Source organism: Aptenodytes patagonicus, chromosome 2, assembly GCF_965638725.1.
Source record: "Aptenodytes patagonicus chromosome 2, bAptPat1.pri.cur, whole genome shotgun sequence".
NCBI lineage: Eukaryota > Metazoa > Chordata > Aves > Sphenisciformes > Spheniscidae > Aptenodytes > Aptenodytes patagonicus.
In genome coordinates this window covers 55,578,671-55,604,149 of record NC_134950.1, presented here as the reverse complement: position 1 = coordinate 55,604,149, position 25,479 = coordinate 55,578,671, and the positions used below count along the sequence as shown (strand labels likewise).

General features: G+C 40.4%; 1 protein-coding gene across 5 annotated transcripts in view; it reads left to right on the top strand.

Moving 5' to 3' along the window:
* The window catches only part of DLGAP1 (DLG associated protein 1), a 435,141-nt gene that overhangs the window by 74,420 nt on the left and 335,242 nt on the right, over positions 1 to 25,479 (top strand). For 4 of the 5 annotated variants that reach the window (XM_076329901.1, XM_076329904.1, XM_076329905.1 and 1 more), the window contains one exon: positions 16,043 to 16,184. The gene's annotated coding sequence lies outside the window, so the exon portion shown is untranslated. Of the gene's footprint in view, positions 1 to 10,801; positions 10,857 to 16,042; positions 16,185 to 25,479 lie in introns of those variants that run through there. The other variant, XM_076329906.1, reaches the window with a different exon arrangement.

The window sequence follows — 25,479 nt, the reverse complement described above, 5'->3', positions numbered from 1 at the left end:
TATAATTAACCTGTATTTAATGTGTTATACAGTGCTACAGTAGTTGGACATTGTAGGAAAATATGCCCCCCTATCTCATGGGCCTGTTGTTACACAACATACTGCTTTCACACAGTGAAAAATCACACCGTGATTTCCTAACGTAATGTAAAGAAGCAGGTAAGGATGAAAGGACAAAAAGGTGGACTTTTTCTTAGGAGAACTTTCTTCTAGCAGAATTTTAAAATGTGATGCTCTTGGCATAAAGCCATATTTCTGGCTTTTTGCTGTGATGATTAATGAGACTGATGAAGAGTTTTCCAATTTCTCTTCCCCATTGCAATAGATTATTCACTCTCGCTAGAGTGTGCAAGCAGAATCTGGAAAAAACAGCAGAGGCTAGGCTACATTTTACTAGCGATGTTGCTCCAGCACATCTCATTTATTTGCTTTTAAAACTTTTGGTAAAATTTTCTGCCACTTAACAATGGAGTTTGTTTTTGCTTTAAAATCTAGGGATATTTTGGGCTACATAGAGGAATACCTAAATTCAGTCTCTAGTTATGTAAGTTAATGGTGTGTTTTTGTATTAAGCTTCTTGACTGTGTTTGCAAGATAATGCTTGAATGCAGGCCTTACCCAGCATTGTAAGACTGATTTCTTAGGTAAAAATCACGGATACTCTGTGTGTATAATAGCATATATTTTATAACATACATATTGCTCTCTGAATTATTGGTTACACTGGGATTCTGCAGTGGTCATAGCTTCTCACCCTGTTTTACATATTCTCTGATTACTTCGGGATTTCTTTTGTAGCCCAGCATATTTTTAGTGAGTTACCACTGTGCATTGAATTACACAGAATATAGATTACAACTCTGAATACATTAAGTCAGAACTACTTTCTGTCATTTATCTTCTTTTTTTCTGTTTACTAAAAGGCACTGGAAATAGAATCATAGACTCAATAGAGTCAAGCAGGACCTGCCTTTCATAAACCCATGCTGACTGGGCCTGATCACCTGGTTGTCCTGTACGTGCCATGTGATGGCACTCAAGATGATCTGCTCCATAATCTTCCCCGGCACCGAGGTCAGGCTGACAGGCCTGTAGTTCCCCAGATCCTCCTTCCAGCCCTTCTTGTAGATGGGCGTCACATTGGCAAGCCTCCAGTCGCCCGGGACCTCCCCCGTTAACCAGGACTGCTGATAAATGATGGAGAGTGGCTTGGCGAGCTCCTCCGCCAGCTCCCTCAGCACTCTTGGGTGGATCCCATCTGGCCCCATAGACTTGTGAGCGTCCAGGTGGCGTAGCAGGTCATTGACTGCTTCCTCTTGGATTATGGGGGGTTCATCCTGCTCGCCGTCCCCGTCTTCCAGCTCGGGGGGCCGAGTACCCTGAGGATAACTGGTCTGCCTGTTAAAGACTGAGGCAAAGAAGGCATTGAGTACCTCAGCCTTTTCCTCATCCTCGGTGACAATGTTCCCCCCCCGCATCCAATAAGGGATGGAGATTCTCCTTGGCTCTCTTCTTGTCATTAATATATTTGTAAAAACATTTTTTGTTGTCTTTAACGACAGCGGCCAGATTGCGTTCTAGCTGGGCTTTTGCCTTTCTCATTTCCCCCCTGCATGACCTAACGAGTTCCCTGTACTCTTCTTGAGTCGCCTGCCCCTTCTTCCACAAGCGGTAAACTCTCCTTTATTTCCTGAGTCCCAGCAAGAGCTCCCCGTTCAGCCAGGCCGGTCGTCTTCCCCGCCCGTTCTTCTTACGGCACATGGGGACAGTCTGATCCTGCGCCTTTAAGACTTCCTTCTTGAAGATCGTCCAGCCTTCCTGGACCCCTTTGCCCTTCAGGACTGTCTCCCAAGGGACTCTCTCAACCAGTGTCCTAAACAGGCCAAAGTCCGCCCTCCGGAAGTCCATGGTTGTGGTTTTGCTGCCCCCCCTCCTTACTTCCCCAAGAATCGAGAATTCTACCATTTCATGGTCGCTAAGCCCAAGACGGCCTCCGACCACCATGTCTCCCACCAGTCCTTTTCTGTTTGTAAACAGCAGGTCAAGTGAGGCACCTTCCCTGGTAGGCTCACTTACCAACAGTGTCAGGAAGTTGTCTTCCACACACTCCAGGAACCTCCTAGACTGTTTCCTCTCTGCCGTGTTGTATTTCCAGCAGACGTCTGGGAAGTTGAAGTCCCCCATGAGAACAAGGGCTAGCGATTGAGAGACTTCTGCCAACCGCTTGTAGAATGCTTCATCTGCCCCTTCATCCTGGTTGGGTGGTCTATAACAGACTCCCAGCAGGATATCTGCCTCGTTGGCCTTCCCCCTCATCCTTACCCATAGACACTCAACCGTATCATCATCACAATCGTTGAGCTCTATACAATCGAAACACTCCCTAACATACAGAGCCACCCCACCGCCTCTCCTTCCTCGCCTGTCCCTTCTGAAGAGTCTATAGCCATCGATTGTAGCACTCCAGTCATGAGAGTCGCCCCACCATGTTTCTGTGATGGCGACTAAGTCATATCTCTCCCGCTGCACAATGGCTTCCAGCTCCTCCTGTTTGCCGCCCATGCTGTGTGCATTGGTGTAGATAATATAAATATAGATAATATAAATATTAAATATAAAATAGGATTCCTTTGGAATGAGGTTTGATGAGACACGTACTTTCTGAGTTACAAAGCTCAAAATAAATGCAAAAACATCCAACTACCAGTAAAATATGCATAACATTTAATTTAGTGCTATAATTCTTTAAGTATTACTTATTTTTATAGTGAGAGATGAGAAGCTGTAGAAAGGTTCACTATTTCTTTTGATCTTATATTAGAAATAAATTTTAGTCCACTATTTTATGAGATTGTGTGTCTGTAGCGAAATAGTAGTAGTTTGCCCAAAATAGAATGAGCCCGAGTTTGTCTCTCCCTTAATGCTGGGACAAGCTATTGCACAGCTGGAACAGTGTCAGAAGGTCAAGACTAAGGAGTGACAGCTATCGGGACACATTTATCTACGTCATTTGCTATCATTCATCTGTCTGTTTACAGCTACGCACCAGGGAAGTTATAATAATAGAAATAACGCTCTGAAATACTACTTCGATTAGGTTATGTTTATTCAAGCAGCTGATTACATTATCAAAATCATAGTTAGAAGAGTTTAAAAGTACACAGGAAAATAGAGAGCTGTATAGAGAAGGCATTTATTTATAATACACATTAAAAATCTGCCATAATTTGAATGTTTGTTCATGTCAAACCTGATAATTAAATTATTAAATGATACCCAAATAAACATCTTTTCTTATTGTGAAAATCAACTTCTACCATATTTTTCCCTGGGAAAGAAAGTAGATTTTGTGAAAGAGACGGAAATTTGGTGTTGCTTTCTTGTGCAGGTTGTACCACTTCTTTAGGGCCACCACACTATCTTTACCTATCTGTTTTCTGGTAGCTGTTAGAAGACAAAGAAATGGCTCAGGATTTCATGCTCAGTACGTAGCAATGATACAGCAGTAAATATCAAAGGCAACTAATGCTTTCTGCAGTCATACTGCTGTGAAGTAACAATTTGCCAGGTTTTATTTATGTTTCTCAGAACCAAAAAAAGCTCTAATGCCTCAGGCTGTGGGGCTTTTCCCAGCAGTCCTTTGCTCTCCCACAAGATGCATGAGATTTTGCTAGCCCCAAACCGCCCTCATAATGAAGTTTTGAAATTCAAAACTTGCATCCCATTTTAAGCACTTGCTTCAACACCTTCAGCTCTTCCCAACAAAGAAACAAATGCTCTAGCAAATGCTCAGGGGACCCAAAGCCAAGCAGTTCTGGGTGTTTGGACAGGAGTATCACTATTAGCTGGTGTTACACAGTTACTGATAACTTCACTGCATTTCAAATTGGCTTTTGGCTGATTATGCCCTTCAGGAGGCTTTGCCTGCAGACTGTGGTTGGTTGTGTTGAGAAGTGCCACTCCAAAAGGCAGATTTTTGTGGAGGAGATAAGTGCAAGGAGCGTAAGCATTTTGAACAATGCATAGTCCACGTTAAGGTAGCCATGGAAGAAACTAACTGTGGCTCATTAGAGAAAAAGAGCTTTGACTTCTCTTTACATCTCCCTTCTTCCTTCTTTCCTTTGCCTTAGTACTCAGCTAAAATCCATTTTAGGAACCTATAGGGCTTTACCGAGGCAATCAGAGGAACTGCAGAATAGACTGCTATTTTTAGTTTGCAAAACAATGAGCAGTTAAGATTATATTTTTTCATAATTTACCAGAAGTTAATGATCTTGAAAGACCTGGAAGAATAAACCAAGCAAAGCATGATTGGTGTTTCTAGATGTCTGCTTCATGAATTTGACTTTTCAGGAAGACAGGTGTTGCCAATTGAGAAGCTTGTACACGACAGGTACCATCCTCTCCAGTGCTCTTCTGAACATAAAAGCTGCCATACTGGGTAGGACCAGAGCTCGTCTTTCTCTTAGTGTGACCAGCAGTGGAAGCTTAAGGAAAAAGTATAAGAAATGAGGCACATCAGAACTGACCATCAAGGGTTAAGGAGCTTCCTTCTGTATTTAATAATGACCAGTGAGCTTACTGTCCATGAACTTGTCAGTCTCTTTTTGAATACTTTTGACTTCCTTAATATCTTAAGAGAATGCGTTCCTCAATTTACATGCACAATCTGTGAAAATTTTTTTCCTTTGGTTTATTTTAAACCTTCTGGCTGGTAATTTCATAAGACAGCAGCAAATTTTTGTGCTATAGATGGGGATAATGGCTCTATAGCCATCTTTTATGAATTTCCAGGGGTATGTGGAGTGTTAAGAGGTATAAAAAAACAGTTTATGGTCTTATGAAGACTACAGGTTTACAGACTGCTTCATATGGGCGTATATAGAAAACAGTATATCCTAGTAATTTGTATTTTCTTAAAAAAAAAAAAGTCTGATATTGCAGAAAAAACATATTCCAGAAGATCATTGCATCAAAAATTCTTAGAATCTCAAATGTATTCCCAACTTTGCTGGTGATTTGATGTTTTACCTTAGGCAAGCTGTTTTATTTTTCTTTGCCACTGCTTCTTAACTGATCCGTTGAATGCCTTGCCTTTATCAACTTTCAAAAAGCAGTGTTTAATTATATCTATTGACACAGAGTATATAAAAATGATCTTTTCGTTCACTCTTAGGTGTCTGCCAACACTGCAATAAAGATGACTTCCAAGACAACCATATGTGAAGCAATTAAACCACTCTTTCCTTTCTGCCAAGCAGCTGTTGGGAAGGTTCTGCAAGGGTATATGACACCATGCGTGACACCTTTCTCTTACAGTCAGAAGAGAGATGTATGCTTAGAAATCTATCTTAATTATGTCAGATGGCCATAATTTGGTGATGTCACTTATAAATTCTTGTCTATTTGCATCTTTCAGGATAATTTCACCTTGAGTCTGCAAGTTGACAATATGCAAATCCTGCATGTTCTGTATAATCACAGTTCCCTGTTGACTTCTCAGCTCCCTCTTCTGTTTTTTTCTTATTTCACATGTTGAAACAGCTTTAATTGATAATTTTTCAGTCGTGTGATCCACAGGCCTCAAAGGTGTCTCTACTAAGGAGCTTTGGAAGGTGACAAGGAAACATATATTCATATATATTATATAGCTCTGTCTGCATGTGACATTTTAAAAGATATTCAGACATTAGCTTAAAATTTTTGAAGTGGTCTGCCCTGTAAAAAGCCATTGAGAACTACATTTTCAGGTTGTAAAACTCGCTATAGAACAGCACCTCACCTACCTACTCATCACGGAAACATTCTTCAAGGAGAAGATCTTAAAGGTGCAGGAGCAGGCCGTCCCCATGTGCCAAAAGACACATGAGCCGGCGGGGAAGAAGACCGGCCTGGCTGAACAGAGAGCTTTGGCTGGAACTTGGGGAAAAAAGGGAGAGTTTATGACCTTTGGAAGAAGGGGCAGGCAACTCGGGAGGACTACAAGGATGTTGTGAGGTTATGCAGGGAGAAAATTAGAAGGGCCAAAGCTCAACTAGAAGGTAATCTGGCTACTGCCATAAAAGACAATAACAAATGTTTCTCTAAATACATTAGCAACAAAAGGAGGGCTAAGGAGAATCTCCATCCTTTACTGGATGCGGAGGGAAACATAGTGCAAAAGGCTGAGGAAAAGGCTGAGGTACTTAATGCCTTCTTTGCCTCACTCTTTAATAGTAAGGCCAATTGTTCTCGGGGTACCCAGCCCCCTGGTCTGGAAGACAGGGACGGGAAGCAGAATGAAGCCCCCATAACCCAAGGGGAAATGGTTAGCGACCTGCTACACCACTTAGACACACACAGCTCCATGGGGCCAGATGGGATCCACCCAAGGGTACTGAGGGAGCTGGTGGAAGTGCTCACCAAACCACTTTCCACCATTTATCAGTAGTTCTGGATAACCAGGGAGGTCCCAGTTGACTGGAGGTTAGCAAATGTGATGTCCATCTACAAGAAGGGCCGGAAGGAGGATCCGGGGAACTACAGGCCTGTCAGTCTGACCTTGGTGCTGGGGAAGGTTATGGAGCAGATCATCTTGAGTGCCATCACACGGCACGTACAGGACAACCAGGTGATCAGGCCCAGCCAGCATGGGTTTATGAAAGGCAGGTCCTGCTTGACTCACCTGATCTCCTTCTGTGACAAGATGACCTGCTTAGCGGATGAGGGAAAGGCTGTGGATGTTGTCTACCTTTACTAGATGACTTTAGTAAAGCCTTTGACACTGTTTCCCACAGCATTCTCCTGGAGAAACTGGCTGCTCAGGGCTTGGACGGGCGTACTCTTCACTGGGTTAAAAACTTGCTGGGTGGCCAGGCCCAAAGAGTTGTGGTGAATGGATTTAAATCCAGCTGGCAGCCAGTCGCAAGTGGTGTTCCCCAGGGCTCAGTTTTGGGGCCAGTTCTGTTTAATATCTTTATCAATGATCTGGACAAGGAGATCGAGTGCACCCTCAGTAAGTTTGCAGACGACACCAAGTTGGGCGGGAGTGTTGATCTGCTTGAGGGTAAGAAGGCTTTGGAGAGGGACCTGGACAGGCTGGATCGATGGGCCCAGGCCAACTGTATGAGGTTCAACAAGGCCAAGTGCCGGGTCCTGCACTTTGGCCACAACAACCCCATGCAGCGCTACAGGCTTGGGGAAGAGTGGCTGGAAAGCTGCCTGTCAGAAAAGGACCTGGGGGTGCTGGTTGACAGCCGGCTGAACATGAGCTGGCAGTGTGCCCAGGTGGCCAAGAAGGCCAATGGCATCCTGGCCTGTATCAGCAATAGTGTGGCCAGCAGGAGTAGGGAAGTGATCGTGCCCCTGTACTCGGCACTGGTGAGGCCGCACCTCGACTACTGTGTTCGGTTTTGGGCCCCTCACTACAAGAAGGACGTTGAGGTGCTGGAGTGCGTCCAAAGAAGAACAACAAAGCTGGTGAAGGGTCTAGAGCACAAGTCCTATGAGGGCTGGCTGAGGGAACTGGGACTGTTTAGCCTGGAGAAAAGGAGGCTGAGGGGAGACCTCATCGCTCCCTACAACTACCTGAAAGGAGGTTGTAGCGAGGTGGGGGTCGGTCTCTTCTCCCAAGTAACTAGCGATAGGACGAGAGGAAATGGCCTCAAGTTGCGGCAGGGGAGGTTTAGATTGGATGTTAGGAAAAATGTCTTCACTGAAAGGGTTGTCAAGCATTGGAACAGGCTGCCCAGGGAAGTGGTTGAGTCACCATCCCTGGAAGTATTTAAAAGGCGTGTAGATGCCGTGCTTAGGGACATGGTTTAGTGGTGGACTTGGCAGTGCTAGGTTTGCGGTTGGACTCGATCTTAAAAGTCTTTTCCAACCTAAACAATTCTATGATTCTATGATTCTACCTCTTGGCTGACGGGAGAATCATTCCTCTTCCTTAACTCAGCAGTGATCAGCCACTGACTCTCACTATGGGGAAGAGAATGATGACTATTTACCTGCTATTATCTGCTGTGAGCTACTGGAGGGAGCGGGAGTGAAAGCATATTGGCTGCACCCCACTGTCTGTTGGGAGGAAGAGCGACTGAGAGCACAGGGTGAATTCTGTGCAGCATTGAAAAACGGAAATACAACCAGCTCATCCCAGTTAACTGGAGTGGGCAGGTGTGGAAGGACTTACGCAGATGTAATGGAGTTCTTGATCTGTGCCTCTTTTAGGGAAGCTGTGGGTTGCTTCTTACCTGGAACAGGTTGTGAAGTAATTGTTCATATTTATGCTTATCCAGTGGCTTGTCCGATCTTAGTGGCGATTGATAGTTCAATATACTTGATGATATTCAAATACTTGATGCATTCAAGTATTTGAGTTTGAGATGAAAAATGCGTTTGGGAGTATGCAGCATCAGAAGAGGTCTGGAACCAGTCAATACTGGTTTTAGAACGGAGCAGACACAGTCCATACTAAATGGGGATTGCAGCACTTGCTGACTTGTTACTATCCTGACAGACTCCAGAACAGATCCTTCACATTTGCAGGGCAAAAAGGGGACCATCTGAGAATGAGTGAATGAAAAACATAATGTGTGAAAGAAAGAAAGAAAGAAGGAAAGAAAGAGAATATTCTCCAGAATGCATATTTCATTTAATAATCTGTATTTAATTAAAAGAGAGAGTTCTGTTAGTGATAAAAAGTTGATCTGTTTCCTTACTAGATGTTAACTTTAGCTAAATATTATCAGAACATGCATTCTTTATTTAAATATTGGAAAGTTTCTTTAAATTGTACTGTAAGTGCCATATAAATGGAGCTTTTCAGGGCATCCATCCACTACTGTCCTTAGACTGAAGTGACGGATTTGGTGTTAGAAGACAGCTATCCAGTGCTCTATCTATTGAAGCACTTTGTAAGCAGTAGTATACTCTCATGAGATTTTAAAGGAGATCACAACGGAAAGTTTAAAATCTATATTTATGATAGAATGAACCTTTACAGTAACAAATACATATATCATTTATTACCTAAAGAGCTTCTTTGTGGTTGGAGACCTCTGCAATTTTTTTTTTGTTGTTTTGAAAGTGAGATTGACATACTTTAGTTATAAGAGAACCCAAAGTAATCAAACCTAAAGGACTGAACAGTAAAGCTTGTAGGTCCATCAGTTTACACAAGTATTGCCCCTTTTCTACCCATGTTCACAGTGACCCAAGTTTCAGACTGGATGTCAGGCTTATATCTCAGTTTATGTTTTTTCTCTAATATGGTTCAGTGTGTTGGTATGATTTAAATATATTGGGGGCTTAATAAAATAGTAACATGCATTTTTCTCAGTGTGGGAGTGCGAATTAATGGTTAAAGACAGAGACAATGAGCCACAATTCTCTGGTTCTATTCTGGGCTCTGAGCTGACTCACTGCATAATCTTACTCAAGTCATTTAAATTCAGGTGAGATGGGCCCCACTAAGCTGATGAGATAATGCATGTTTCAGCCTTTCTTCCTCAGTGGATTCTTCTATACAATTTGGCCCCTCAGTCATCAGCATAAATTTATTAACATGTTGCTGCATAGGATCATTGTAAAATGTGTTTAATAAACTTGTTTAGTAATTTTTAAATCCTTTATTGAAAGGTATTTTTTTCCCTAATAGAAGCAGGCAGGTAAATGTTACCCTGTTCTGTGGAAATATTTTTTCTAAAATATTCTCTTCTACATCCAGATGAAATGACCGTTCAAACAGCATTGACACCCATAATAGTTAATTGCCCATCAGTAGGGTTGATACCTGGAGGTATCATTGACTCATGCTCAGATCTCTGCAGTGAACTAAATGATCCTTTGTGATACATGAGCCCCAAGTCAGGCCACTGAATATTTGCTCTCCACTGTAAAGAGTACCTCTGTCACTGATGTGTGAAAACTCAAGAGATCTTTACTTTCTTTTTAATTCCAGTATGTGGAGCGAAAATCAAAATACTGACCACTTTTGCCAAGTAGATTTGTTTTTCAGCAAACTGTAGTGGAACTTAACATAGAACAAAGCATGCTTTCCCTTCCATTTTCTTCCAGAAACTGCATCCTGTTTTACTGTATTACTGCCTTTTTGGTTGCCTTGTTTTTTTCCAGCAAAATTATTCTTTCTTGAGTTAGCATTCAAAATTAAAAAATGGAGGTATTCAGAATTCTTTCTGTATCTGTGAAGTTCCTCTCGTCTTTTTGACTGACATGTTGGATGACCTGTGAGTTACTTGCATCCGTACAGTCCTTCCACTGTCATAATCCACAGCTGACTGAGGAGGATAAGAAATTATGGCTCAGAATGACTTCACATGACTACACATCCCAGCAGTGTGAATGGCAGCACCAAGCGGTGGTGATTCATTCCTTCGGCACTGAAATTGCCAGCGTTCAGAGGAAAAGGATTACTTTTGAACAAAGAAATGCTTTATCCAACAGAGAGTACAGACATTAGAGAGTTATTAATCAGGGCAGTCATCCTGAAAGCAGATTTAACTGCAGGATTTCATGTAGAGGGAAACTAGGATTACAGTAGGAAGCGACTGAGGACTCAAAGTAGTAAATAGAATTGCATATTTTAAGGGCTCCTTAAATTACACCTGGGGAAAGGTTCACTCTGTGGATGCTAATGAAATGGTTCCTGTTTGTGTGGTTCAGTGTTTTCTTTGCATGGCATCTCCCCAGTACGGTAATTGCAGTTGGTTGTAAAATAGGAAGACAACCAGTTTAATTTGCTCTGTTTTCCACTTCAGTACCACCGCAGGCTGTTTCTTTGCTAAATCTTGTATGCTGAGCCAAGTCAACCTCATCATTAGTGAGATGGGAGACCTCAAAGGAAGCCCCAGATGTGGCAGGTAACTATACTGGTGATTTTTGGCTGCTAGCAGTCCTTCTTTGGAATCACTACTGAAGCATGAGCTGGGCATTAAGGATTTTATAGCACTGGAGCAGCTATTGTCTTTATGAAACGTAAAGCTGAGGTGCTATTCTCCTGTGGCCATTGCAAAGCAATTCAGATAATTTGGAACTCCCTGGCTCAGCTTCACTTCTTTTTGGAAAGTGCCTGAAGTAGATAAAATCAAATTCCTACCTTGTCTTCTAGATATTGCTATGGTTCAGCTGAGGACAAAGTAGTTTTGCATAGATTCAAATGATTGTTTAGGTTAAAAGGGGCTTCTGGACCTCAAGGACAACTTCAAAGCTAGATCAGGTAGCTCAAGGCCTTGTCCCATTGAGTTTTGAATACCTCCAAAGGTGGAGGTTCCACGGTCTCCCCGAGTAGCTTGCTCCAGGGTTTGGCCACTTTCATGGTGAAAGACGTAGGTATTGTCAGTTGCTCTGTAAATGTTCCATGTAGAAGGCAGTTGCTTTGCCTTTCCCTGAATAAATTATATATTGATACTGCCTCCTGGCTGCCGATGAAGTAATGTGTAAGTGCTAAGACTTTAGTGACCTCCAGGTTAACAGTACCTCCACTGAAGTTGTTGGGAGTCCAGGTAGTTATCATTTATCTCTCTGGAGATTTTCAGATGTTCAGAACATTAACTAAGCCAGATAAGGCTTGTGTTCGGTGGAGCCCTGTCATCAGTGGGTCTGTAAGTTTAATGAAGTTTTCACTTCCCAGAATGGAAGGGGTGACTGTGTGCGTACTGAAAACAGGTCTTTATTCTGATAAAAGTTACAATAGAATAGGGGCAAGCAGAAATAACAGAAATTCTGAAATGGATTCTTGGAAGCTTAGATGTCTTGGAAGTGCAATTAAAGATTTCAGAGGTGTACATTTAGAAAAGACACCCTGAAACTCATTGGTATTTATCACAGTTTATGACACTGCAGATTACACCAACCTACATTTCTCGTAGTTCTTGAAAGGCATGAGGTTTCATCATTTACTAGTATCTTGGGTATTTCTTTATACGTGTAAAAAGTGTTGTGAAACGTCATTTTGATTTGGTAGCACTTTTAGTACCCATTCTGCACAAGCGTATGTGTCTGCACAAAGTAGGAAATAATAGGTAATCATGCATTTTATATTTTCTTAAATTTCATTCACTAGAGTCTTTAAGGATTTGCTCAGAATTTGTATAGGGTTGGATATTACGTTAGTTTCCTCTTTCTGCTTCTTTAGGTGTTGGAACTTGGGTAATGAAATTCTAACCTTGCATAAATGGGCATGATTTCTGCCAAGTGTCTGAAAGACATGCACGTTCAAGGGAAAAATTGCTCCAAATGTGTCATGGTATTAATTTTTATTTAAAGACACAAATATTTCTGTCCTTAGTAATGTGTATTATACTTGAAAGCTTCCATTTCATTTACCACTGTAAAATCGTGTGTCAAACAGTCTGTAAATTCTTGGTCTCGTTTCAGCAAGTCAGGAGCCAATATGTTATTTACAACCACGGCACTAGTTGCTCAGGGAGAGGTTTCTGCTTAGTCTTAATGGAATGCTCTGTGATCAGTCCATGTTATCATGGAGCTCATCCTTTCTCCCATTGACTTACGAGATTATTCATATGGATATCTATTCTTTCTGTGGTGTTATAGTGGAGATGACATCTTGGTAGTGCTACATTTAATGAAACAAAGACTTAAGAAATAACTACAGCAAGAAATAACTACAGTTCTGGAATATGCAGTTTCAAGTAGTCTTTCTTCCCAGAGCACATATTTGTTAAACTGAGATGGAATCTGTAGATATGTCTTAACTGCAAACTTCATAAATGATTTTCTGGAAGATTTAAAAGGCAAGTTTTACTAATTTCAGTGCCAAATTGTCTCTTACCTGATTTCCTGATCAGCATTTTCTACTGAACTCTTTCACCTCTAACACACCTCATTCAGAATAGCTGTCTGTTTATAATGTGTTCCATATCACATTATATGTACGCCGGTCACTCATATTACTGAGACTAAGGACAGCTTTTCAATTTTGTGTTACCTCCCTTCTGTGATTATGGAATAATACGTGCTGTATCTTCAGCTCCTTGGGAGATATATGAGATTTCAGTAATCTCACTGTATTTATTCTGCTACATTTACGTGGACTCACAAATGAGGTGCAATCTGAAAGGAGTTAAGTACTGAGAAATTCCTTCTGGAATCAGCTGCTGTACAACCGCACCGTTAAAACTAAAGTTGTTCTTCATCTCCTTGTTTTTAGTGAGTCTTATTCCTGAGAGTGTGCAGCATATTCCCTCTCCATAAATAATGATCAATTTAACTTACTGCATAATGGAGAGACGGGAATACCTTCCCGACCTTCCCACTGGGGCCTTTTCTACTTCTAAACCTGCCGAAAGGAAACTGTCTTTGGTCATCAGGAGATGTATTAATGCCCAGTTGTAGAAAGGGAAAGACAGCCTAAATTTCTCTCTCAGTTTTTGCAGCAGCTTCAAACAGTCCAGTCCTCAGCTGACAATTCATTATTGCATGCTAATTGTGGCCCAGCTTACAAGAGGATCTAGAAAATATTTATGTGGAGGGAAATCTCATTGGTTACTGCTTTACCAAGGGAGAATAAATGGTTGTTTTAACTACCAACGTTTCTGCACCTGGGTTTTCATCCTCACTCCTCTGGAAATTAGTTTGACCATCTATACATATGTGCACTAGTCTCTGTGTGTGTGTGTGTGTATTGCTCTTACCAGTCTACCCTTCACGGTGCTTCTTAGCTCCTGGTAAGAGCAACAAAATGAAGTGAAATTTCATTTCATTTGCTGAAGTTTTATTCACAGCAGTATCAAATTCATTTTGTTGATATGCTTTTGGGCAATTTCATGTCTAGAGAGAGGTAAGCGGAGAGCTAAAACATTTATGGATGCTCCTATTCATTCAGTATGGAAGTTATTTAGAATACATTTCAAATACCACATTTGTAAATAATGCTGGTTTGCCGTATTTCCTATAAAATGTCAGATTCTTTATAAGTGGTATCATTGAAACAGGATATCTGATCACAATGCAGCTGCCTTAGTATCTATTATTCAATGTCTCTTTGTTTTTACTGGACAACCAAAATGTATACTCTGGTGTTTTCAGTGAAAATGTTTTATTTTTGAGGTCAGGGACATTTTTATCACGTTCATCACAGACCTCTATCACTTTTTTTTATATAAATATATTGTGCATTTTTTACAGTTTATCAATTTGTTTATGAGGAAGAAAATAGTGTCCAGTTTGTAATAATGGAGATGCTTCTAAGTGAAGTCCACTGATACTGGAAGACATAGTGTTGGTTTGCTGAGAGATGGATGATCGTATTGTCCAACTTACTCTCTCAGACAGTGGGTTCGCATTAAACATGTTCATGAGTGTATTCATGACTTTCATTATACTGTATTTCCAAATAGGCAAATGTAGCTGGGGATGTTAAGTGGAGACAAGCAGCTGAGGGACAGTGGCCCTCCGTTTCATACTGTGAAAAAAGTGGGGGAGGTGAAGCAGAGAGCGTGCTCCCTTGGGGAAAGAAAGGCCTTGAATTTTTTTTTATGGAAATGACATTAGCATGAAAGCTAGCACGAGACACTGATATTTAGAACAAACATACTTTTGGGTTTCCCCCTTTCCTGAGGCAGAGAGGAGAATTAGGAAAAATCTTCCCATCTGGGCTTTCTCTCGTATTCCCATATGAAATAAATTGTTCTGTTTTCCTAATTTTTAAACTTTTTTTTTTAATTAAGTTCCCGTTCAAGTTTACATTATTTCACACCTATTTCCTCTTATATGAGCTATGATTACTCCTCCATTATCAAGGCATATTACTTTGGGTTGCTGGACGCCACTGCTTGATGTTTATCTCAAACTGTCTTTTCCTTTCTTTCATTACTCCAATGAGTGTTAACAATTTCTAAAAATCTGACAAGAATCTTTAACGTCTAAATTGTACATTTGTTCTAAGGCATGTTGAATATGCCAACAGCACAGCAAAAAGATAAAAAAAAGTCAATTGATCATTGAAATGAGAGAGGGAGAAATGTATCTACTGTTTACCTGCCGTTGCTGTGGAGCGTGTGGTATCAGATAGAGGATATGAATGTTGTTTGTTGTGTCATTATTTAAACAAGCAGTTATTGCAGAAACAACTATCCATCTTTATATGCAACTTTAGTTAATTAAATGCTTTGCAGTACCTGCTGGCTTCAGGAAGTTGAGTGGCTGGTGAGTCACAGTTATCTAATGTCACTGTTATTTTCTAAACCCAATTCTGTCTTATTTTGCTGTGTGTATTGAACTCAGTGTCTGGGCCCCTTCACTGATTCCATGTGATTCTTTCCACATTCAGCAACCTTGCTTTTCCTTTTCTGTCAGGAGTTTTTAAGAGTGACAGGTTATACAATTATTAGTTGCAAGTCCAAAGACTAATATCTGCTCACTTTACTCTTAAATCCCAAAGATTGTTCCTAAAAGTTCAGGGGTTTCTTCATAGCTGTGCATGTTGTCTCCAATCCTTTAAATTCATTCTTTGTTATTAGCAATATGTTTCAATAAAAGTGCCTTTTTAGCAAGTTGCTTGTTGGCAAAATGCTCACATTGGGGGTGTTTCACCAGGGCTGCTCTCAAAGAAGTTTGGGAAGTACTTAAAACAACAACTAAAAACCACATCCAGCATGTTCTTCCACTTTCATGACCTTCTCTGCTGATACTTGACTGGATGGGTGGATCGCTGTGCCCTGGCAGTTGTCTGCTGTGGCTTGGTCCTGGAAATCTCTGACCACCTCTGTGGCCCAGTAAGCAGAACTGGTTGTTATTTGGCAGCATGCTCCAGCAAATGCTGTATGTAGTAGAAGCAGTTGTGCAGAGATGGCAGATTCTTATTTCAGTCAGAGTTACTGTGTATGATTTGTTTTCATCTCCTACTTTGCTAAGTATTCTGGAACATATTAGTTCCTTTTAGCAAGATAATTACAGATTACAGATAAATGTATTTGTTAAAGAGGGGATTTTAGTAGTTTAAAATGAAATTTCATCAATCAAAACTCTTTTCACCTCTTCAGCTAACTTTATATTTATTTGTGTATATATTTTTTTTCCTTGGCAGCCTGAAGCATCACGACGGTCATATTGTTCAGGATTTGAAAGAGCCATCGTTTATCTTTGTGGATACAAGTAAACGGACAATGGTGTCCCGACCATCTGCTCAAGCTGCTTGAGAACAGTCTTCTGTGCAAATGACATGAAAGGTAATTTAACCTCAGAAGGTGCCCACAGAGCTTCAGTTCTGTTTGCCATTGTCTCTTTGCCAGTCTAAAAATAAATCATGCTGAACAAAAAAAATCCCTTCTTCTTTCCCAAATTAAAGAACAGATCGTCAGAGGAGCTAATTTCACTAGCAAGGGGTTGTTTTTCCTTTCTAGTATTTTTCTAAGTAGCAAAGAGCTTTTCTGGGATAAATGGTAGCTGTCTTATAATTGTCTTTGTTGCTGTGGGAGGCTGTTGTTTTTCAGAGTACAAAACGGGATATAATCATAGAGTGGTACTCAGTGCTGGGTGATGCACATTTTCAACATCTCAAATGCAATTCTGCCACGACCCCTTTGTTATTTTGCTTTGCCAGCCCATGTGTTTTAATGAGGAAGGCACCTGTGTTAGTAAGCAAGAAGGTTTTTTTGCAGAGGGTTATTCTGTCCTGAAAATGATGAGTGATTTCTCCAGCTGTTCTTTTTCAAAGCCTCATTTGGTAGTAGTTTCACTCTCTGGTCCCAGTGAAACTGTTAAAACGCTTTTAAAGGCTTTTAAAATTTCACTGCCAGTAAAAAAAACAGAATAGCAGTTGTAAAATGTGTATCTATATATATAAAATAGCCAAAAGAGGGAAAAGGGGTTCCTTTCTAAACTTAAATATATATTTTAGGATAGAAAAGAAGGACCTGACATTCATCTCACGGTCACTGGTTTTACAGTTCCTATTGGCAACAGTGGTTAATATCAGGACTAGCAAGAATAGTCTTCAGGTATTGTCCCACAGTTTTAACCTCTCTACTATCTTCTGCCATCTACTGTGCTAATTTCTTCAGTTCCCACCACTACAAATAAAGCAGTTTCTGGCTCCTTCATGCTCTCTTACTGTTTATACTCCATTCCTCCTGCTTTATGGTAGGTCAAACTAGTCCAAGATTTGAGACTGTTTTCTTGCAAAGATCAGAGGTCAGATCAGACGTTCTAGAGCATATTCTCTGGGACGCTGTGGCTGTGCAGTCATCTTGCATGCTGCTGTGGGAGGAGAAGTAGAAAATGTGTTTTCCTGGCTGCTTTGTCAGATAGTGTGTTCTGAGGGCACATGGGAATATCAGCAGCAGAAAGAAGGTAAATATAATTTGTATTCAAGAAACGAATAGCGGCCATGTGGCCCTATGTGTGTCCGTGAGAAAAGACGTATGTCTGAGCTAGTTTTGTTGCTGAATTAGCTACGCTGGTTTAGCTAACCTAATAAAATATGTCTTACTGTAATAAATACATTCTGGACATAAAAATGGACCAAGTTCTTATCTTTAATTGCGAAAGAGTATCCGGTCTTCATGGTGGCATAGTTTTTGCTCCAACTTAAAAACATAAGCCTGATTCATATTTTTCTTGGACGTTTTCACTTTGATTTTTTTTTTTTAAAGCAGAAGAGGTGGAACATGACAGATTTGAAAATGTTTTATATAGCTTTCAACAAGAAGCAATTTATAGCAACTTGAAGTTACATAACTTCTAACTCCACTTTTTTCACGGCATGATTTAGATAGTTCTGGTGCTTTCACAATAATTCAAAGGAATATGCAATCAGTCAATCCATCTTGCCTATTTTAAGCATTTCCAAGGAACCATCACGGTTCTAAATCTGAATACAAGTGACAGTTTGCCATAAACATGCATTTTGCAAAATATCAGAAAGGAAAATGGCTTTATTCGTTTATGAAATGAAGACTTCCTCAAATAAAGGGATCCCACAGTGTGGCTCATTGTATTGCCTACACAATTAGTATTAATTTGTGCAGGTACTTTAGGACAAACTGCATTTGTCATAGGAAGATGATGGGTTTGGTCTCCAGCTTCATGTAGATCTGTAAGACCCCACAATTATCAGAAAGATAATGTAGTATTACCTTTTAGTAATTGCATTGGCCTAGATATAGGACAAATGAACACAACAAAAATTTTCACAGAGAAACATTTAGGATAATCTAGGAGGGCATCTAGGAATTCATCCAGATGACTTCAGCATACTTATAGCCAGAGGTAGTTTGAATAATATCATTAAATAGTTTATTCAAATCACTTTACGATATTGTTCAAATGAATCGTTCGGCTTTTAGTCAAGTGAATAATTCATGAACATTCATTTAGAGGAATTTAATCAAGGCATCTGCTTAATATTTTCACAATTCATTCAGTTTTACCTATAGTACTATCAAAGCAATGCCTCAACCTCAGCTGGCATCTCTGTGCTGTTTGGAAGTTTGGGTTTTGCATCATTTGAGCTCACAAAGAAGCCGGGGAAAATAAGGTTGACAGCGTAGGGCAGAATTAGGTGCCTGTCTGGGACATAAAGGTTACCCAGCTTAGGAAAACAGAACATCAGTTGAGAAAAGCATGAGGAGAAGTACAAATCAAGAGCAATAAATTTGGAATGGATGAAAATACCCCTAGCAGATAGAAAAGCCTGTCTCTCAGGAATATTGTCTGCTTCTGACTGCATTAGCGTATTTACTTAAAATCTTTGAATGTTCACTCCTTGTTCATGGTTCTTCCACAGCTGTAGAGCAGATTTGGATGATTTTAGTGCACTTTTTCAATCCATATGAAAGTTTTACTAGAAAGAAGAGAAAGAGCATTAAAAAAAGATACCAGAATTAACTGGGGCTTTTTTAAGGGCAAGGGACCGCCACTGTAATTCAAAGCAACGGTGTCAACAACAGATGGAAATCTCTGCTACTCTTGAGCTAAGAGAAAGACTTCTGGAAGACCCTTTTAGTATTCCATGAAGTGTAAAAGTCATGAAGATTTGAGAGCTCAGTTTATCTTCTGTCTCTCAAAAGGTACATGGTAGTTCTGTATGTGTCGTGGTTTAATCTCAGTCGGCAACTAAGCACCACGCAGCTGCTCGCTCACTCCCCCCCACCCGGTGGGATGGGAGAGAGAATTGGAAGAGCACAAGTGAGAAAAAGTCGTGGGTTGAGATAAAAACAGTTTAATAATTGAAATAAAATGATGATAATAATAATAATAATATGATAATAATAATAATAATAATAATAATAATAATAATAATACACAAAACAAGTGATGCACAGTGCAGTTGCTCACCACCCGCCGACCGATGCCCAGCCAGTCCCCGAGCAGCGGCCCCCCCCGGCCAGCTTTCCCCAGTTTATGTACTGAGCATGACGTCACATGTTATGGAATGTCCCTTTGGCCAGTTTGGGTCAGCTGTCCTGGCTGTGCCCCCTCCCAGCTTCTTGTGCACCTCCAGCCTTCTCAGTCAGTAGAGCATGGAAAACTAAAAAGTCCTTGGCTAGTGTAAGCATTACCTAGCAACAACTAAAACATCGGTGCGTTATCAACTTTGTTCTCATCCTAAATCCAAAACACTGTACCAGCTACTAGAAAGGAAATTAACTCTATCCCTACCGAAACCAGGACAATATGTTATTGTTGTTGACATCTTACTGAGCCTATTATTTTGGGACACATATCATTATTACGTTCACAAAAAGCAGGAATTAGAGGTTAGGTGGGATTTGGTTTCTACCTCACATCTCCTCCAACGCACGGACCATGGTTGGACTTCATTAGTTGTTGCTCATTGAATGGTAGTCTGTCCTGAGATGAACTGGTCAGTGGAGAGAAAGGAGTAAATATTGTTGCTCTCCCAAGCGGAACTTCGTCTTAAATGTGCATTTGATGGAAGGCCTAGGACAAAATGTGAAGAAGCTAGTTCCCAATATATGGTAATACCATTTCAAGCATCGCCCTCACCCATACCATGTAGCACTGACATTTGATTTCATGAGCTGTAATTATCTGCTGTTACCTGCCATGATCTTAGGATGTGGTTGGTTTTCAGTTTGTGGTGAGGACACTTTAGTGCAAGCATATGTAAGTGTCTAAATGTGTGCTAGGTGTCTAAATTCTAATATATAATCAATGGACTATATGTCTTCATGATAGTCAGGCCAAAAGAATGACTCGAATGACCTGCTCCTATAGGTTCAAATCACTGACACGTGTGTCTGCCGCTAGTACCGTTTGAAACGCTGCAGGTTATGTGGGACATCCACATGGATCTGATAAATACGTCACAGGACCTGTAGGAGACCTGCAGCCTCCTGAAGCGATAGCTGGAGGCCAGGAAGGAATATTCCAGGGCATCTCTGAGGGCAACTGAATTGGGCTTTGGGTGTCACCGGTAACGGCAAACTTAAGCATCTTTCTTGCGTGTAGGCAACAGATGTTGGGTGTGTTAATCTGAAGCTGAACTCCATCATGTGTAACTGTGTCTTTATTGTACTTTCTGCAAACAGCCTCACTGACAGGAGAATCACATAGAGAATTGAAAAGAGTAAGGAAAGTCATCCAGGTTTTTTCTTGTTTGCTTACTATGATCCCTTGTAGGAGTATGACATTACTATGATATACCAAAGAGAAGCTTTCAAGGGCAGGCCCATGAAAATTTGGTTTGAAGCAGCTGAAACAGCTGCCAGTGCAAACTTGCTGGCAAACTGAGAGGCAGAGGCAGGAGCTCAGGTGAGTACATGTAACAGTCCAGTGTATTGCCTAATGCAATCAGGAAAAATAGTCCCTTGGATTCAGACTTAGGTGGGGACATTGCGCTAAGTGAACCAATGGCTTGCAGCAGGCATTCAGCCAGGCATGTTGTCTCTGACCAGGGACCCGTTGTGGGGAATACCTCATTGGGGTGGGACTGCAGCTATCATGACCTTGTCCATTTAGAGACCCTGAACAGAGCTTTGGTGTCTGGGGCAGTAAATGGGGCCTCAGCTGTTTCAGGGCCATAGGGGCCCAAGCAGGGCCTTGGCCACTTGTGAGCAGCATGGACCGTAAGTCAGAGTTGGGCAGTTTAGGGGTGGCCAGGGGGGATTGACAGTGAGTGATGGTGAAGGCAGCTAGCAGGGCTTCAGCAGTAAGGGGGCCCTTTGCAGGGTAGGGCACTTGCAGGTGGCTTGGGATGCTGCTCTGGTTGGTGTTTGCTCTTGGTGCTTGGAGTTTGCCCAGCAGAATCAGGCTCTGCTTTTAATTCTTTTTGGAACAAGTTTTGAGGTCTTCCAGGCTAGTGTGGGGGAAAGCTGGCTCATGGTTGGGGCGTGTCAATTCTGATAGTGTTGGGCCAGTCTTGGGCCCCCAATAGAGGAAAGACATTAATAAACTGGAGCAAGTTCAGCAGAGGGCCACCAGGATGGCCAGGGCTGGAGCACTAGTCGTTTGAAGAGAGGTTGAGGGACCAGGACTGTTTCAGCCTGGAGAAGAGAAGGCTTTGGGAGCACCCAACAGCAGATCCTGGTACCTGCAGGGAGGTTATGGAGCCAGGCAGTGATGCATAGTGGGGGGACAAGAGTTAATGGGCACAAGCTGAAACAGTAAGTTTAGACTGGATGTAAGGAGAAACATTTTCACGTTGAGGACAGCCGGGCGCTGCATTGGGTTGGCAAGAGATGCTGGGCTGGCTCCCTTCTCTTAAGTGTTCAAGACCCAACTGGACAAAGCCCTGAGCAACCAAGTCTGATGTGACAACCGACCCTGCTTGGAGCAGGAGCTTGGACTAGAAACTGCCAGATGTCCCTTCCTACCTGATTGTTCCTATAATCTTAAGATACATTATTTCAAGACATGAAGCCAGTAGCTTCTCTGTTCAAGCCCAATTAGACAAAGACAGAAGAACTATTTCCCCTTAACTGAATATGCAAGGACAGTAATTTTCCTTTTCTGGCAGGAAAAGATGTGGCCACAGAATTAATTGAATTAACCCTGTTGTAGTACAATATAAAATAAAGGTTGGGAATTAAAGCGGTTTGTGAAATCTTGTTGTTACAATCAGCATTAAAAAATTGTGAAGGCACAGGAAAAGAAAAAACAGCAGAAGGATTTTGGGTGGTGGGGTTTGTTGTATTTTGTTTTGGTTTTTTATAAGATGCCCTTTTTGCTGTGAAAAGGTGGGAAAATTAAATCCTACTTCCTTATAAGTACAACGAGGCAAACACACAAAAAGGAGAAAGAAAATTTAACAGTTTGACTTGCAACTAGAAATCTAGCTCTTCCTCAAAATTTGGAAAACCCAGAAAAAAGAAATTTCAGGTCATTCCAGGATATTTTTTCCTCTTGTCTCCCCATCTCAGTGGAGCAAAAACTTCCCTATATATTTAAGGAACCATTGAAATAGCTTTTCTTACCTCCCTAATTAAAGCCGTACTTTATTTCTTTAATCACAAGACATGTATTACAGATAACCCAGCATATACTGCTAGCTATGCCTGTACAAAAATAAACAATTGCTTACTTTTGAATTATGACACATTTGCATAGGGTGAGAGCTGCGTTACGCAAAAAGGTACTGAATTACTTTTTGCCTTTGCCACTACTATAAAATAGCTGGTAAAACTGAAAAGGAAAGTAGAAAACATCAATTTCATTGACTTGTGAACAAAAAGAAAGGATGTTTCAAAAATATGCAAAACACTATGAAAATACAGGCCCTGTATTATAGTAGTGTTTCAGATAAAAATCATGTTTTAAAAGAAAAAAAATTAGAAAACAAATACAATAGTAAAGCATAGTTATCACAGAACAATAATAAAATCAACAGTGAATTTGATGTATTTTGTATGAATTCTAAGAGCAGGATTTGAGCAGGCTCTGGAACACAGGAACCGTGATCTTGCTTTGTTATTTCTTACTTAGCCAGTTGCATACTTGAGTAGAAAGGTGGCTGCGAGTGTTTGAATTTTGGTCACTCCTTTCTATACCAGAGGCCATGTACCGCTGAGCTGGTGGTCTCCTTCCTAGAAAAGCCTGACGTGTGCAGAAAGATTAGGTAAGATGCTAGAGCTTGTGTTGCTTCAAGAACAGCCACAGACAATTTAGAGCGTGCTCGTAATGCCACAGTTCTTCTCCTACAACTTAGAAAAAAGAAAATTGTAGTGGAGTGTAACCAGGACAGGTATCGGATAACCATCGAAGGAACTTCTCTTAGTTGCATCAAAATCCTAAAGGATGTCTGCAAGAACTTAACTACTTTCAATCATACATTCAGGAAAATACAGGTCAGTTGGTATTGTCAGAATGAGTTTTTTCATGTCATTGGCCATGTCCCAAAATTGTTTTCATACTTTTTCACACTGTTGACGGTCTTTTAACTGTTGTAACACTGTCTCCTGCTAGTTTATAACAAGCATGCCATTATAGTTCATAAACACTTGATTACAGCAGTACTATTATTTAATATGTTTCAAGATTGTTCCCTTTGGTAGTAAGTAAAGCAAGTAGTGTAAAATTGGTGATCACTAAAACTTTATGACAAGATGTATTTCATTTTGCTGTTTTAATAGGCAACTCCTATACCCTCTCTAAATTACAGCCAGTAGTTTCCAAAGGAGAGGGGTTAATTCTCATACGTGATTAGCTTTTGAAGTAAAAGAATACGGAGGTTCCATGGTGAAGTCTCACTGCAGGCAAATCTTACAATCAGAAAGGGACGTAGTGCTTTCATGCTGCTTTAGAAATAAGACACATTCCTTTTACAGTGTTTACTTGCAAACTTGCAAGTTGAAATGGACATGAGGTTTTCCACTTCAAAACCTATTAATTTGACAGGTGTTAATTCTTGGGAAAAAAACAGATTTTTAATATGCTTTTGGTGTGCTTCCATTTCAGCACTTTAAATCAAGTCATTAAATATTTCTGATGGTTCTAAATTTTTAGAAGAAAAATAGGTCAGCAAAGTCGGTAAATCATTTTGTCTTTAGGAGTGGTGATGTCTTGAAAGATAGTAAAGTGATGAGATTTATTCTTGCTGCATGTGAAAAAACTACATTTGTAATGTGATAGATCACCTTAATACTACCTTTGAATCAGTGATCAGTGCATAACACAATGAAATTACAAAAAGTAATTTAAGTATTGGAATGTTAAAATTATAGCAATTTGTAGTTTTAATCTTGAAGTAACATGTAGACTACAAAAAATACCGCATCGCTAAAAGAATTGTGGAAGGATAGAATATACATGGGAGCGTATGAGCGATAGGTACAATGGATTTCAGGGCATTATGCAATAAATGGGTTGATATCAAATAAGGTTGGTATAGCTGAAAGTTACAGTATGCTAGTGGAGTTTAGAAAGCTTGAATTAAATTATTTAGTGATTTTACCATGCTGATGGAATATTACGTGTTTCATTAACTATATCCATTGCAAATGGAGTATCTCTTTTTTAGGCAGATTTAGTGCAATAGTTAACCATTAAAAAGCCAAAGAAACTAATCCTTCCTTATATTCTAAAATAAGGGGGTTGACAGTCAATTTTGCAGTACATGAGTAGGAGTTTATAGAGGTATTTTTTCCTAGGATGTACTTTTTTTGAGCTTAGAGAACTTCAGTGCAAAGGACCGCAGTGTATTGCTTATTAAAGAGAGTAATGGTCAATAGATGGTGTCCTACTCCTTTTTTTTTTTCCTTTTTTTTCCCCTTACGGTGCAAATATGCTGCAGGATTGGCTTCTCTAAGGCATCTCAGAATAACACCAGTTAGGATTTAAGTCTGATTAGGGTTGTCATTCTATAGGGTAAGCTCATTTGGGTGGTTCTTCCAGAAAAGCAGTTTGCAATGGTAGGAACACCATGTTTCTGGACATCAGCACTCTACTCCTGACAAAAAATACAGTAGAGATAAAACAGAGGTGGGTCTTTCCTTCCCCTTTTTTCATGTTCAGTACATGTACTGTTTCTCACAAAGTTGATTGTGAATGATGACAATTAGAAGGAAACTTTTTTTTTTCCATTCCCTAGGGTTTTTTTTTGTATTAGCTACAACTGACTGTTTTTTCAAGTGGGGAGATTATTTTTGCTAAAACAGAGGGGCTGCTTTCCTCTCAAACAAGTTGTTCTGCATTGGAAGCTAGTCCTGAAAGTCAACCAGATTTCAGAAAGAGTGAGAAAAGGATAATGATATATGTCCTTTTTTTCCTCATATTATCATCAAAATTATCACTTTGAAGTATTTTATTTTAGCATTTGCAGCTAATATGCTCAACGTAAGTCACTATCTGGAAATTATATTTTTTTAGATGCATCAACTGCTGACTATTTGTTTCAGGTATGAATTCAATTTTACAAAATAGTCACAATAAAGTTAAGATGAACTATTGTAGCTACTAACATCACAGGAAAATGTGTAAGGCTTATGTCTGAGGCAGAATTAAACAGTGCATGTATACAGGTCATAATTTATAGTTAGTAATTTAAAATAATAAAAATCTAAT